We start from the raw sequence: 14,601 nt of genomic DNA on the forward strand, positions 1-14,601 counted from the left end.
TCCTAATTAAAGTGTCATCAAAATTGGCATGTTCCTGTGACAAGCTTCAATTAGGCAGCATTTCCTGGGGTGAGGAGGCTGATCATTTCTACTGCTGTCTTCAGTGGGAGTCAGATCCGGTCCTTAATTACTAGAGAATGCTTCCTCCTTCATACTGAGTTAACTAAGAAACTTCCTTTCAGTGCAAAGGCACATGTTTTTTCAAGTAATTTACTTCTTTCAAAGAAAGGTCAGAACTGAGCTTTAGGAGAAGGTTATCCATAAAGGTAAGACTGGCAATATGAGTGTCAAGCAAATAGAAATCCCATGAATCACATGTGGATTCCTTTGGAAGATAACTATAAAAAAAAACACAGCACTTTTCTGAATAAAGACTGTGCAAATATTTTCTGAATGAGACCCTTTCACGTGAGAAGTTTAATCATTGTTTTAATTTTGCAGATGAGGTCATTTGCAGCCCTGTTTTCTTTAAAAGTCAAACTGATGTCACTGCAGAAACACGAAGGCTGCAAATTATTGTGAAGCTTAAGAAGCAAGTACAGTGTCACCAAAGGAAATGAATGCAGTGAGAATTCATAAGGTGCTTCAAAAGATTTCAATTGAACAACAAGCTAAAGAAAATCATCATTCCCCAAAATCAGCAAATATTTCATACAAAACCATTGCTATTTCTTAGGTATAAAGGATTCATTTCTATAAAGGATGTAGATGTCTACCAGGTTAGTGTTGCATGCACTTAACCTTTAGGTGCCTGGACCTGAGAGTAGGGACTAAAACCCAGACTGATGAGTCCAGGCTCCCTATAGAGTTTATAGGAAGAGTTAAGTGCGTCATAAAGGCAATCCAAATAACCTAAATACTGACAAAGGAAGCCCACAGTGAAAGGTAAAGATGAGGTGGAGGGATTTTGGAACTTCCATCCCTCTGGAGTTTAGGCTCTTGAGCCAGGGCAGCACTCCATCCACTCAGGATCCAGAGCCTACCACGCTCTTAAATAAGTTCTTCCAAAGACCTAACCAGGGCTCATTCTTTTCTTTTACTATCCAGGAGAAGGAAGTGATGCCTTCCTTGGCTTTGGCATCACTTCCTTTTTCCATTTGTCCATCCCTTACGTAATAGCCCAAAGCCCCTGCTGTTATATAAAATACGAATGAAACATATGAAAAGAAAAGGGGGTGGGGAAAAGAAAAGAAAAGGGGGGTCTTATTATCATCATGAACTCCTTATTGTTCCAAAACAAGAAATGGAAGCGCGCCATTCAAAACACTGGCACCTGACAACAGAAGTCATCGAAGAAGAGGTTCAGGATTGAGTGCTTACAAGAACTTGCTAAAGCAATCGTCTCTAGCAGTTCCTCAGTGAGAAACTCTCCAACTTCCCTGATGATATTGACACCATTAAGCAGTGGGAGAGTATTAAGAAAGCCATCTCTGAGGCATATAAATAGTCTTCTCCATGAGAAGAACGAAAGGGAAATTCAAGTTCTCATTAAGCTTGGCCGAATAACATAAACTCTTAACAGAAGCAAAACAGTTATTGCCACATTAAAGTCCAGAGCTACAGGAAGATTTGAGAGCAAAAGGAACAAGTGGTGAGAGGAGAAAGTAAAAGAGATTCAAAGGTTTGCTGACAGCTGCAACATATACAGTTTTTTTTTCAGTGCAACTGCAGCTATTCATGGGCCAAGTATGCAAGAAACAGCTCTTCTGAGGTCCAAGGATGGAAAAAAAAAACAATTTTTAAGGTAGTTTTACCATTAATCCATGATGGAAGGACCACTTTCTAAAGCTTCTGACCCAAGATTCTGAAGTCAAAGACAATGCAAATCAAGCCATATCACAACTCCCCATTAAGGCCTACCTTGCAGATCCACCAACTTATCAAGAGGTGTTGAAAGAGGTCATTTCAGTAGATAAAGAACAACAATGCATGTGCTCCTGATAGAATACCATCTGAAATTTATAAGCAAGGTGGAAAGCAGCTCTCTTGCCAACTACGCATTGTTATTCTAGAATATATGACAACAGAAACAGATTCCCAGTGACTTGACAGATGCCAAAATCATTACCAGATTAAAGAAAGGAAACGGAACAGATCACAGCAATTATCATGGTATTGTATTCCTGTCCATAGCTGAGAAGATCCTCACCTGCATTCTCCTCAATAGACTCTGTCGCTGAGAAGACTCTGCCTGAGTCTCCGTGTGGTTTCAGATCACTCAGAGGTATAATCAATATTTTTTTGTTGCTAGACAGTTGTAGATATGCTGTGAGCAACACAGATCTTTACAAGGCCTTCATTGACCTGCCTCTAAGGCCTTTGAATCAATCAACAGAAATGTCCTATGGAAGATCCTGATGAGATCTGGATGCCCATCAAACTTCTTATCACCAGACTCATTCATGATGACATGACAGCAACTGGCCTAGGGAACAACCCCATCCATTATTATTACTGGAGACAAGCAAGGGTGTGTGATTGCACCAACACTTTTCCCACTTATATTCAGCTATTCAGCATCTTATTGCTAATGGGCTTCCATCCTGAGTAAACAACCAGTATCATATGGATACGAATCTCTTCTGAAGATCAACTGGTTATACTGCAAATGCAAGATAACCAACACTGCCATTATTAATATTTAATACACTAATGATTTTGTTGTGTGTGCCCTCCCAGTTGAAGAGCTCCAGGTTATTTGATTGCTCCTGTGAAGTATATGAAATGTTGGACTCACAGTCAACGTCACAAAAATCGACATACTTTACCAATCCACCAAAGCCAACCAACTGCTTCTCCACATACTCAATTATAGGACAGCCTTTGGAGAAAATTAAGCATTTCTTTTACCTAGCCACCTTTCCTGAAAGGTAAATATAGAAGACCATATTGAACCGCAGATAAAATCTGCCAGCTCTACCTATGGATGTCTCCAAAATCATGTCTTCAATGAGCATGACATCACAACTCAAATTTTTTGACTACCTGATTGTTGTTATTTCTATCCTCCTGTAACAGGTATGGAACCTGGATGACATATTGGAAACACCTGAAAGCTTTGGAACATTACTATCAGTGCTGTCTTCAGAAAATTCTCCACATGGACTATAAGGACAGATGAGCAAACTCTACCAGCATTAAAGCCAGGATTGTAAGAAATCAGTTGCACTGGACAGAACACATCATAAGGATGCCTGACAAGTGGGTGCTGAAACAGGTCCTATACTCCCAACTCAATGATAGTTGCCACTCTAAAGGCAGGCAAAGGAAGAGATTCAAGGACACCTTGAAGGCCAATCTGAAGAAGTGCAATATTAACATCAATACTTGGGAGGGACAAGCAGTGAATTTCCCCCAGTGGTGCTGTGATGAACAACATGGTATTGATCACTTGGAGCAAATTCACTTCAAGGTGCAGAGATCATCACTAGCAGCCATCAGTCTTGGGAGACCATGGAGATTGTGCCTTTCATGGGTTACCCGGTACCACCACAGCTTCTTGAGTGGCTGAGGAGTCTGATGCACAGCAAGCAGACCCTCTGGCAAGTTGCACATACAAACTCAGTTGAGCTTGCAGTGGCAGGCAGAGTACTGTTTTATCTTGCCTGCCTCTGATGTCTTCATTGACTATCTCCATCTCAAAGCGATGTAGGCTTCACAGTGGCTTTGCACTTGGAGTGGTCCAAAGTAATTGATTCCCAGTGCTGGCCATTGATGTGCAGCTCATGGAGGTCTTTCTTGTAAACATCAACAAAATGGAATTTGGGTCATCCAATTTGATGTTTGCCAGTGGCCAGCTCACCATAGAGTATGTCCTTGGGGATCTGACTATTTTCCATATGGTTCACATGTCCTAACCAATGGAGGCGTCTCTGTCTCAGGAGCATTAACATACTGGATAAGTTGGCCCATTCCATAACAGTGAAGTTGGAGATTTTGTCATGCTGTGTTATGCCCAGGATACAGTAGAGATATTGAAGATGGAAACCGTTCAGTTTTCTTTCTTCCTTAGCATAAGAAGTTCATGTTTCACTGTCATACAAACAAAGAGCTAAGTATGCAAGTGCTCTGGATGGACATTTTTGTCAACAGAGTGCTCTGCTTTCCCAAACTCTCTTTTGAAGTTTAGCTAGGGTGTTGCTTGGCTTCCTAATTTAAGCATTAATTTTGGCTTCTAAGCCAAGATTTTGCAAGATGGTGGATCCCAACCAAGTGAATTTTCAACCACTTCCAGGTTTTCATCATTTATTCTAACTTCAGGTGGGTGGTCAACTTGTTGACCCATGACTACTTTATTTTTTAGGTTAATGTTCAGATTGAAATTGTCACAAACATGAGAAATCCATGAGACTTCTTGGGTTTTCATTTTTGCTTGCAGATGAGCAAAGTTAAAGAGTTTCCTATCAGACATTTGTAATCCTTCTGAACAGCCACTGAATGCATATTTGAGTAAGACAGTGAAGAAATTCCCAAAAAGCATTCGATCTAGGACACAGCCATGTTTAAAACCACTCTAGATTTCAAATTCTTTTAAACATGATCCATCAAGCTGCACCATTCCATGGATACCAATATGGAAGGACTTGATGATACTCAGGAGTTTAGGAGGGCAGCCAATCTTCTTCAGGATTCAGAACAAACCATCTCTGCTATTGCCAGTTCTATTGCAAATAGCAGCTTATTTCTGACTGAAAAGCCAACACTATGCTCTCTGATTTCTTTGGGCTGTTTATCACACCAGAAAAAGGTGTCGTTCTTTTTCAGGCAGCTAGTGCCCAGTAGTATGGTCTCTTGTAAAACGACAATATTGACATTCAGTCTCAACAGTTCTGCATCAGTGATTGCAGTTTTGCATCAATGACTTCAGTTTTGTTTGCATCTCAATGGTTTGGAGGTTGTTGGATGTACCTGGGTCATTGTAAATATATTCCAACTTCCAGTCTTTAGGATTGAAATATTTGCCTTGCATTTTTTGTAGTAGCTGGTGATGCAGTCTGCTTTCAAGTTGAATCTCTAAGGCACAAGTGCCCATTGAAGCAACGGGCTGTGGTGGGAAAATACCTTATTGGCTGGGGACTGCACAGCTTGATGTGGGTGGTAGTTTTCCAATGAGATGCAATGACCTCTCCCACCACTGGGGACAACCCCTAGCACCTGGATGTACACCAGTTGATCCATGGCTTATAACTGGTAACTTTTGACTCCTGTTTGTTTCAACGCATTGGGGAAGCTGGAGTAACTTCTTCAGGGTGCAAAAGCCTGGACACTTGCTTGGTGATCAAGAGCTGCCCAACCATCAGAATCACCCTTTTGACTTTTCCGATGTATGTACTGGAAAGGTTGAACTAATATGAAGTAGAGCTGGAAGAGTTATAGAAACGGCCAGAATGAAGACTGAATAATCACCCACCTTAGGGGCTCCACTCCATAATTTTTTCAGGGTTTACTCCCTTAGCCTTCACCTCTCCTGAGGCAGTCCACAAGGCAGTGGTTGTGATTATTGTCATCTTCATCCACCAGCTTTGCCATTGGGAAATATCCTCTTCGGCCACAACTGCCATTGTGATGATCAGAGGACAGCTATTAATGATGAGAACTGTCCCCACCTCCCACCAGAGATGGAGAGATAAGAGAGAGAATATGGAAGAGCTGTGACCTGATGTTACCATGCCCACTTCCTCTTCCCAGAACTACTTGCTATGTCTTCAGTCAAACATGGGGATCTAGGATTGGCCTCCTCAGCCACCTCTGGATTGACTGATGATTTTCCTGCCCTCCACATATTGAGGGGCTGTTGATGATGACATGATGTTGAATCCACCACGTCACCCAGCCAAATGAGGGTCTTGGATTCAACAATCTCCTCAGCCTAAAGAGGGATCTATTGGTAGTCTGGATGGAATGGTTTTGCAGGCCAAATATGGCTTGCAGCCCATATTTTTGACACTTGTTCTACAGCAGTAAAGTAATTGTACAACAGTGGGTGGGTCTACCTGAAAAGCTTAATATGCAGTCGCCTAATAACACTGTGCAGTATCATGCTGGGCAAAAACTGTGCTAATACATTACTATGCAGTAAGCATCACCAAAAAGCCATGCACCAGTGCTACTGAGCAGTCACTCTAGTTAATGCACATTTAGTTAGTGCTTCATTAAGCAAGTACTGAACTAAATGTACAGTAACCACTGTGCATTAATGAACATGCAGGCACGGCCAGTAAGTGCTAGAGTGACCATTTGATGGAAAAGTTGAGTGTGCACACAAAACCAGATCAGTGGGAGTCTACTGTTCATGCCAGTGGCCAAGTTCTGCTCCACTACTTATGAAACTGGACTAAGCTCTCATGCAGTTTCAGAAGAGACACTGGCACACTTGTGAGTAAATTTTGTTCCACTGTTTTTAATCCACAGATTTCTCATTACAACCAATGGAGTTTTGGTTGTCTACAGATTTAGGTTAGATAGAGAAGTTATACACAAACTGGCTTAAGTCACCACAAACTGGTTTAAATTGTAAAAGAACAGAAGCTCAGTGCACATAAACCAATTTCAAAATGGCCGAAACTGGTTTAAGATAAACCTGGTTGAATGTAGTATTAGACTTAACTGATTTGGGTCAAACCGGTTTATGAAACTTTTGTCCCAGACCCCTTCCTGGTTCAAGTTAAATCACAGTCCACCAGCTGTCTGCTCCAACAGAGAAGGTTTGGCAGGAGGGAAGAAGGCAGGGACTGAGCCCTCCTCCACCCGCCAGCAAATCCCAGCTGGGGTCTGGGGCCAGGGAGGGGGGTTAAATCCACCTTCCCCTGAGCACAGAGCTACCTTGCTAGTAAATGTACTGAAACTTACTACCAGCTGCAGCTGTACTACAAATTCCAGAGGCACCTGGCAGTAGGAAGAAGAAATGATGAGCATCCCTGGACAGTCCTGCTGCTGTGATTGTGGGCTGCAAATCCCAGAGTTCTTGGGGACAGGAGGAAGAGGAAGACAAGACACAGCCCATGCTGGCTACATGGCAGAGATCTGTGCTCTAGCACCCCTGGCTTCTGGCCTGAGCCACTTCAGGCATGTGGCTGCATTTCCTGAATCAAAAGTGAATGTTTATTCATTTGCCTATTGGTTTAATCTTTGCAGCTTAGACTAACCTGCAAAGACTGAATCAACTGAGCCTCAGACTTTTTGACTGTCTGTACTTAGCCTTAAAGACCAAGCCAATAGCAAGTACATACAATTCTTTCCTGAAACCATTCTATGAAAATCAGGAACTCATAAGATTGAAAACTAACAAAAACACAACACTTTACTCCAACTATTATCTACTTGTTCTAAGTAGTAGGAGAGATGTGGACAACTACCAGGAAGTTAGCCAGAGGTAAAAGGGACATGTAGGCAAAAATAAGAGCATGCATGTTGAAGGTTCGTTATGGCTATTTGCTTTCTATCTTTTGCACATGCACCACTACAGAAGAACTAGGTAGGAGAGACTGAAAATTTTAGGTTCTGGTGACAGAAATTTGGCCTGATGAGGGATACATCTGCTCAGCTCATCCAGGAAGCTCAGAGACTTAGTGTTGCCCAGAAAGCCTAGTGCTAGTTGAGTAAAGGGTAATGCTGATTCACAGTGTCTTCCTGGCAGACATTTTATGGTGCCTCATCTATGAGTTCATGCTGCCTTCCACTGCCAAACATGCAGGGAGATGTTGGTGGCAATTTGACTGATGGTTGTCCCTGGCCCCTAGACAATGCAAATTGCCTCTTTTATTAATAGAAAATGAGTAGAAATCATCACTTGTAATATAAGCATCACTATGAAGAACCTCTGCTGTGCACTGTCCAGTATAGAAAAAATACTGCAGGAGTCATCTTTGTATATACAAGCAGGAAGGAAAGCAAACAAATTCTGCTTATCCTCATTTACACATTATGTTGCCATAAGATTTTCCCATATAGTATGCAGTGGAAAACTTGACTTCATGCTGTTGTAAATCAGTAGTTGTGCTGTGGTGGCAGGATAAAACAATTAAAGGATTCATTTTTCTTCCAAGAAAAATCATACTTTTCAAATCTATCTGAATCTGAGCCAAAAGAATACTCTTTATCTAGCTGCAATAAACACTCTTTGTAGCACCCAACACAGTCAGCTCAGGCAAGTCCTACAATTTAGGGATATGCTTTTCAGAGAATCTCAAAAGAATTAAACCCCCTCATTCAAGTGAATTTTAAAGAGATTTAGACTCCCACCTAGAAATTCACTGACGTTTCCTTGCATGGCAATAAATAACTGCTCATGTTTTTATTGTGAGTACTACAGATAACTTTAAATAGTGAAGTTGTATCAAATATGTCCCGAGTTACAATCAAATCAAAGACATTTAAGGTTGAAGGGACCTTAGGAGGTCATCTAGTCCAACCCCCTACTCAAAGCAGGACTGTCCCCAGAGATCATCCCAGCCAATTGGCAATTCCCAAATGGGGTTCAGCTTTTGGAAATTAATAATTTGTTTAAAAAGTCCCCCATACAGCTACATTAGTGCTGTAGCATTCATAGTTACTGTAGGGGATTCTGAAACATTATTAAAAGGAACATATTTTATGGTAGCAGTGGCAAGAAATGCTCTGCAAGCAATTAATGGTGTCATCAATTTTCAGGTGGGGAAAACCTCAAAACTTTGATTCCTTTCTTTAAAATTATGCTATGAAAATGAAGAGGTAGTTGGAACAGCTTTTTTGTCTAGGATGGGCTTGTTCCCACACTAGCCACTACTCAGTTATTCCTGCAGATATGTTATCCCGCGGGCTTTGACAAACTAACCTTTTGCTTTAACAGCTCTCTCAAACATTTCAAGTTAAAAGCTTAATGAAAAGCCTCCCACAGGACTTTCATCTACCCATAGTGCAGCCTATATAAATGGAAGATATTCCCTCCTACTAGTCTGTTTTTTGTGTGCAACTAGGCATTTGTATCAAGTACACGGGTTCAAATCTCTTCTCCCCTTGAGGGGACTTGAATGCACAATTGCCATCAGTGGCATAGCTAAGCATGAACAATCTGGGCACCATTCCTGGGTCAGAAATTTGACAGATTAATTTGATCTAACATATCAGACCACATTTTTTTCTTTGTTTATGAATCTTGATGAGTTTTAGAAATGAGCTATGTACCTGCATGCTTGGTTCTGTCAACGAGTAGGCAGTTGTATGTGCCCCAGCTGGATATTTAGAGGACTTTCCTAGTGAAAACATAGGTGCTTGTGAATTTAGTCACAACTACACAGTGGGCTTCAATAATCTAAATTTTGGATTTGGGAGCCTAGAGTAACAGTGAGCTGCTAAGCCCTTTGATGGAGCTCACCCTCAGTCTGCTTACCAGACTGGGATTAAGAGAATATCACTCTTCTTGGAACTTAGTCATGTTAATATTTGCCTTCCAAAGATTTTTCATTTGGCTCCTGGGTAGAATTTATTGACATTTTTCATTAAAAGTTTGTAGAGTACAGTAGGCCTATTTCCAAAACTTGACGTTCACTTAGAGCTGTTAAACTTACTTCAAAGAGTCCATTTTTCATTAGTTTTATTTTATAGTTTTGTTCCCAATCCCTGCTCCCTCCACCCCCATTCTGAACACTTTGGCATTGCCATATAAGTTACACAGTGGGATATCTCAAAACTGAAAACTATCTTTTAGAAACTAATAGATTCCAAAAATGGAAGAGAGGCTGACATTGTCATTGGAAATTTCATAAAGTCAAGAAGCCTTCCAAGTAGAAACTAAAGACATGAAAATGCTTTTGGGTGTTTTTTGGACTTTACTTTTGTATTATTTTTAACCAGTTATACCTGTGATTCCCTGAGGGTAGAGTCCTATGCAAATGCAGCATGAACAAAAAACAATTTGTCATCACTCACAGCATGAGGAGTCAGACTTTTTTACCTATAGTCTAGTAATAAAAAATACAACTCTCTTTTGTCTAGAATACATCCCATACAGATAACATATAAATGAAAGTACTAAACTGAACATATGCTGGAAGAATACAACCCCTGGCATTCACATATGGAAGATTATCTGTAAAGATGACTGATAAAAACCCTTCTGCAGATATATAAGGAGAAACATACAGGCTTTATATTAAACAGCTCTGCTAAGTCACTTCTAGGCACTTTCCCATGATGGTTTTAATTCATTCCATGTGGCTGGTGAGGTTGGGCAAAGCTCTTGGGAAATACAGAAAGGCAAGTGTCTTCTGGACCCTTTTTGGCCCTTTGCAAGTCTCCCATGCGATCACGTAAAATGATTTATCGTAGTATACACCCTCCTCTGCCAAGAGGTTCCAAAAATAAGAACTATTTTTATTTTTTGCTGCACCCTATTGAAATTACACCTTACACTGGTCTAAAATCACTTCTTGCTTGCCGGGCATGTTGTTCTGATAGCACACATGGACAATTGGTCACACTGTATTGAAAATCTGGGATAGAAAGATTTGATGGAAAACATGCTTCATCTTCTTTTTGTGAAGGAGATTGGCCCTAACACACCTTTACACCATGCTCAATCTTGAGGTGGTCTCACTTGTACCAAGTAAAATAGTACCCTGGAAATAAGTGGATCACCTCACATTTTAGCTTCTGATACCCAGTTCACTTCCTCATCCTCAGCCAGTCCCCAGCTTTCCTGAAGCACGATTATAAACACCCAATAATACCAATTAAATCGGTAAATAAGTTTGATAGACTTTGGCCCAATCTGCCTTTCTACCCCACCACCCACCTCCACCATCAAAACTGTAGAAAAGTACAGAACAACTAAACCCTTTTATTCTCTAAAGTGACTCTGCATTGTAGATCACAAGTACACATTAGAAAATTGAAAGTAGCATACAGTATTCTTGAAGTCTTTGCAGAACACACAACCAAGTAGGGAGAGGGGGAAAAAGGAGTGAAATTTTGCCTGAATATGAAGCACCAAATTAGGTCCTTAGATTTGCTTTCTTTAAATCGTTAGCACATGTACTGATAATGATGATGATGAAATAAGAAAATATATTAATGCCAGTTGCCCTTTTCTGGGTACATATTGTTCTGATTAAATCTGTTAGATTGCAAATGGCTGTTGAGATGCTGTCAAAATATTTTGTTCCAATTTTTGTCCACAGACAAAGTTTCATACTTTGCCCATGTGTATTTGTATCCTAAAATTTCAAATGTGCTTGTATGTGTTTTGCCAGGGCCTGTTAATATCTTACAGTAACTGGGATGGTTGTCTCTCCATTTACTCTCCATTTACTAAGATCAAAGTCCAGAAACGAGGCACCCCTTGACACAGTTTGGGTCCATGTCCAAACTCTGCTGCTGGCTTTTATCTTTATATTAGACCAAACCAAAACATTGATGAACACATAAATGCCAGGAGGCCAAAGAGCTAGTCTTTGAGATGGTCTTTTCCCAAGAAAGCATCTGGAGGTTTGGAAAAATTGTGCACTGCAACATTTTGTGAGAGTACATATATGCCCGAACTTCGTTCTACAGAGGTGAAAGGGAGGAAGAACTTCAATTCATTAGACTGCAAATATCTGTTGAGATGCTGACAAAAATACTTTGTTCCAATTTTTCACATCAGACAGTTTCATATGTTGTATTTACACCCTAAAACTTCAAATGTGCTTTGCCTGGGCCTGTTTCCCTGTAGCCATGGGCCTGTTTCCCTCTATTCCCCTTCTATTTGGGTAGCCAGGTTGGGGAAATGAGCAGAATCTTGCCTTTGGTCCATACCTACAAAGCATTAATAAAGTTAATTTGGCTGGGATGCATGAAGACATCTCTCTCTGCACACTGGTGTGTAGTTACCTTCCGTTTGAACACAGAGGGAAGCCAAGGATGATATTGTGATCCTAATTCTGCTGTGTTGGTACAGCATAAGAATAATCAAGACTTGATTCCTAAAACAGAAACTATTCTACCCAGCATTTCTGCTTGGAATTCCAAAGTTCATTTTGCATTGCAACTGTTTGGCCAAACTAGCAACGTGCACCTTTAAAACAAAGGTCATCTCTTTTTTCTTTTTGATTTTTAAATACGTCAGAACGAAAATCAGGGGAAGTGTGGGTCCCTTACTGAATGGGGGAGGCAACCTTGTGACGGAGGATGCAGAAAAGACTGAAGTGCTAATTGCTCTCCTTACCTCAGTCTTCACAGGCAAGGTCAGCTCCCAGACTACAGCACTGGGCAGCACAGTTTGGGGAGGTGGGGAGCAGCCAACAGCGGTGAAAGAACAGGTTAGGGAAGACCTGGCTAGACAAAGCCTTGGCTGGGATGACCTAGTTGGGAATGGCCCTGCTTTGAGCAGGGGGTTGGACTAGATGTGACCTCCTGAGGTCCCTTCCAACCCTAATTTTCTATGATTCTATATTAGTCCCATCTGCAGTTTTAATTAGTTAAAAAACTATATAACTTCAAACAGAGCTATATAGATAACATCAGATGAAATGAAGCACTTGGGTACTTTTTTTTTTGTTTGGTTTAAATCCTCTTTGAATTCATGGTCTAATACATATGTTTAAGTTCTGCCAAAGCCTTTCAGGACTTGGCAAATCCCTATGGCTCTTTCACACTATGTTATATTCAACTGATAAACCTGTGTTCTAGCAACGTAAAGTCATTCAAAATTCTATACCTGTTTAATTGTCAATATTGAGGGGTGAAGGGATATTCATTTACATGGAGTGAGATACTGTGCTTCATGCTGTTTTATCATTTAAAGAGAGACAGACAGAGTACATGCTCTCTATTAACTATACTACCTCCCCCGTTCCAGGTATGGATTGAACTAAATGAAAGTGCACACTGAATTATGTTAACTAAAATGCTTGTGGCAAAGAATGAATACAGAAAAAGAAAACATTCCTAGCAACCAGCTCTTGTAACAGTCTATTGTGACAGCACAACAGCCTCCCAAGGGAAGTGGTAGAAGTGCAATGTCTGAAGTCATTTCAGAGTGTACAGGAAAACGTATTAGAGAGCTGGCCTGGGACTGAGACAGTAGGGGACATTTATTCCACTTGGGCATGTAAGTGGACTTAGGTACCTAAGGGTAACACCCTGTTTCCTGAGTCCTTGAAAAAATGCAAAAACTGGGTGCCCTCCCCCCCGCCACACACTCTTTATTATGCATCAATATTTTGGGCAAGACGATGGTGTTACAAAAGCAGATGTTTCAGGTTTTGAACAGTGGACTGCAATGGCACTTTAGCACATAAGTCCACTTAGATGCCTCACAGATGGAATAAAATCTGGCCTTAGATGACTCATCTCAAAGCTTATTCAATGCATCAAGTAAGGCTCACTAAGCATTTCATCCTGCGAGTCTTAAATATTTACAAACAAAGATCTGAGTGGTGAGAATTGTGGAAGGCAGCTCAGTGCCGTGTAGCTATACAGATTTCCTTGATTTCTATCTCAAACTAATTTGCAGGCTGTAATGTTATCTGTCTATCTCTCCAAGACTGTATTTGCCCAAAAAAAGTTCAAGCATGTCCTTAACTAGATATGACCATGCCAAGGATCAGATTAGCTGGCCACAGTGCAGAAATATGCCAAGTTACTGAAATATACAAGATAAGGTTTAATCATTGTCATGAATTAAAAGCAGCAATTTATTCACTTAACCTTTGAGTTTCATAGTTTGAACTATAATCACTAGTTCAGAATGATAAGCAGGGGGTTTTCCTATATAATAACAGAAGAATTCAATTAAATCAAATTTGTATTATGATGTTCATCTTAGTTAATGCATTTTAGCTTCTCATTGAATGCATGTAATTGAAATTATATACAGTTTCATTTTAAAATTCCCCCTTAAAGGGGGGAAGTAGCTTAGCATCTAAAATAAAAAATATGGGAAATCCTTAATTCTGTGACCTTGGGCTAATCTCTCAAGGTTCTAGTCGTAAAGATACAATAGGCACCTATCAGATTTCCAAAAGTATTTGAATACCTAACTGCTGTTGATTTGGGGGGAGTTATGCCCTCTTGATAATCCTGTGTTTTCAAAAAGCTACATTTTAATTTTCTGTAATTAGAATCAGCTTTAAGCAGCAGCAAAGATTTCAAAGGCTTGGGGTCCTCTTCTTTTGAGAGCCCTATTACTCATCAAAGCTCTACTGCTCAAAATGCAATGGTATTTTTTTCTTTAGGTCTGGGACAGGAGTGAGAAAAGACATGTTGCTAGATGTCCTCAAAGCTCTCAAGCTCATGGTTTGATTATCCTCATCTGACATCTTCCGTTTCCCTCTCTTTTTTGCTTGGGACTGCCCAAATTGTAGATCTAGTCTTGCCAGTGTCATTTGACCCCTTTGCAAAATGGCCCAATTAAACTACCTCAAAGAGCACAAAAAGCTAAATTTTATAAATGCAAACCAGGTTGAGATCCTCAGACAAGAGGTGTTGTAGGAATGGGCAGCCTCAGGATTGAGATTCCTAGACAAAGAGTTGACTTTGAAAGATGCTTCCAGTGCTCACGTTTCAGGCATAACAGCGTCCTCACTTTCCACCTTGCCCAGTGGGCAGACACAACAGTGAACAAAATGAATGGGAACTGTGAAT

This window comes from Crocodylus porosus, unplaced genomic scaffold (assembly GCF_001723895.1).
Source record: "Crocodylus porosus isolate Cpor-Errol unplaced genomic scaffold, CroPor_comp1, whole genome shotgun sequence".
Classification (NCBI taxonomy): domain Eukaryota; kingdom Metazoa; phylum Chordata; order Crocodylia; family Crocodylidae; genus Crocodylus; species Crocodylus porosus.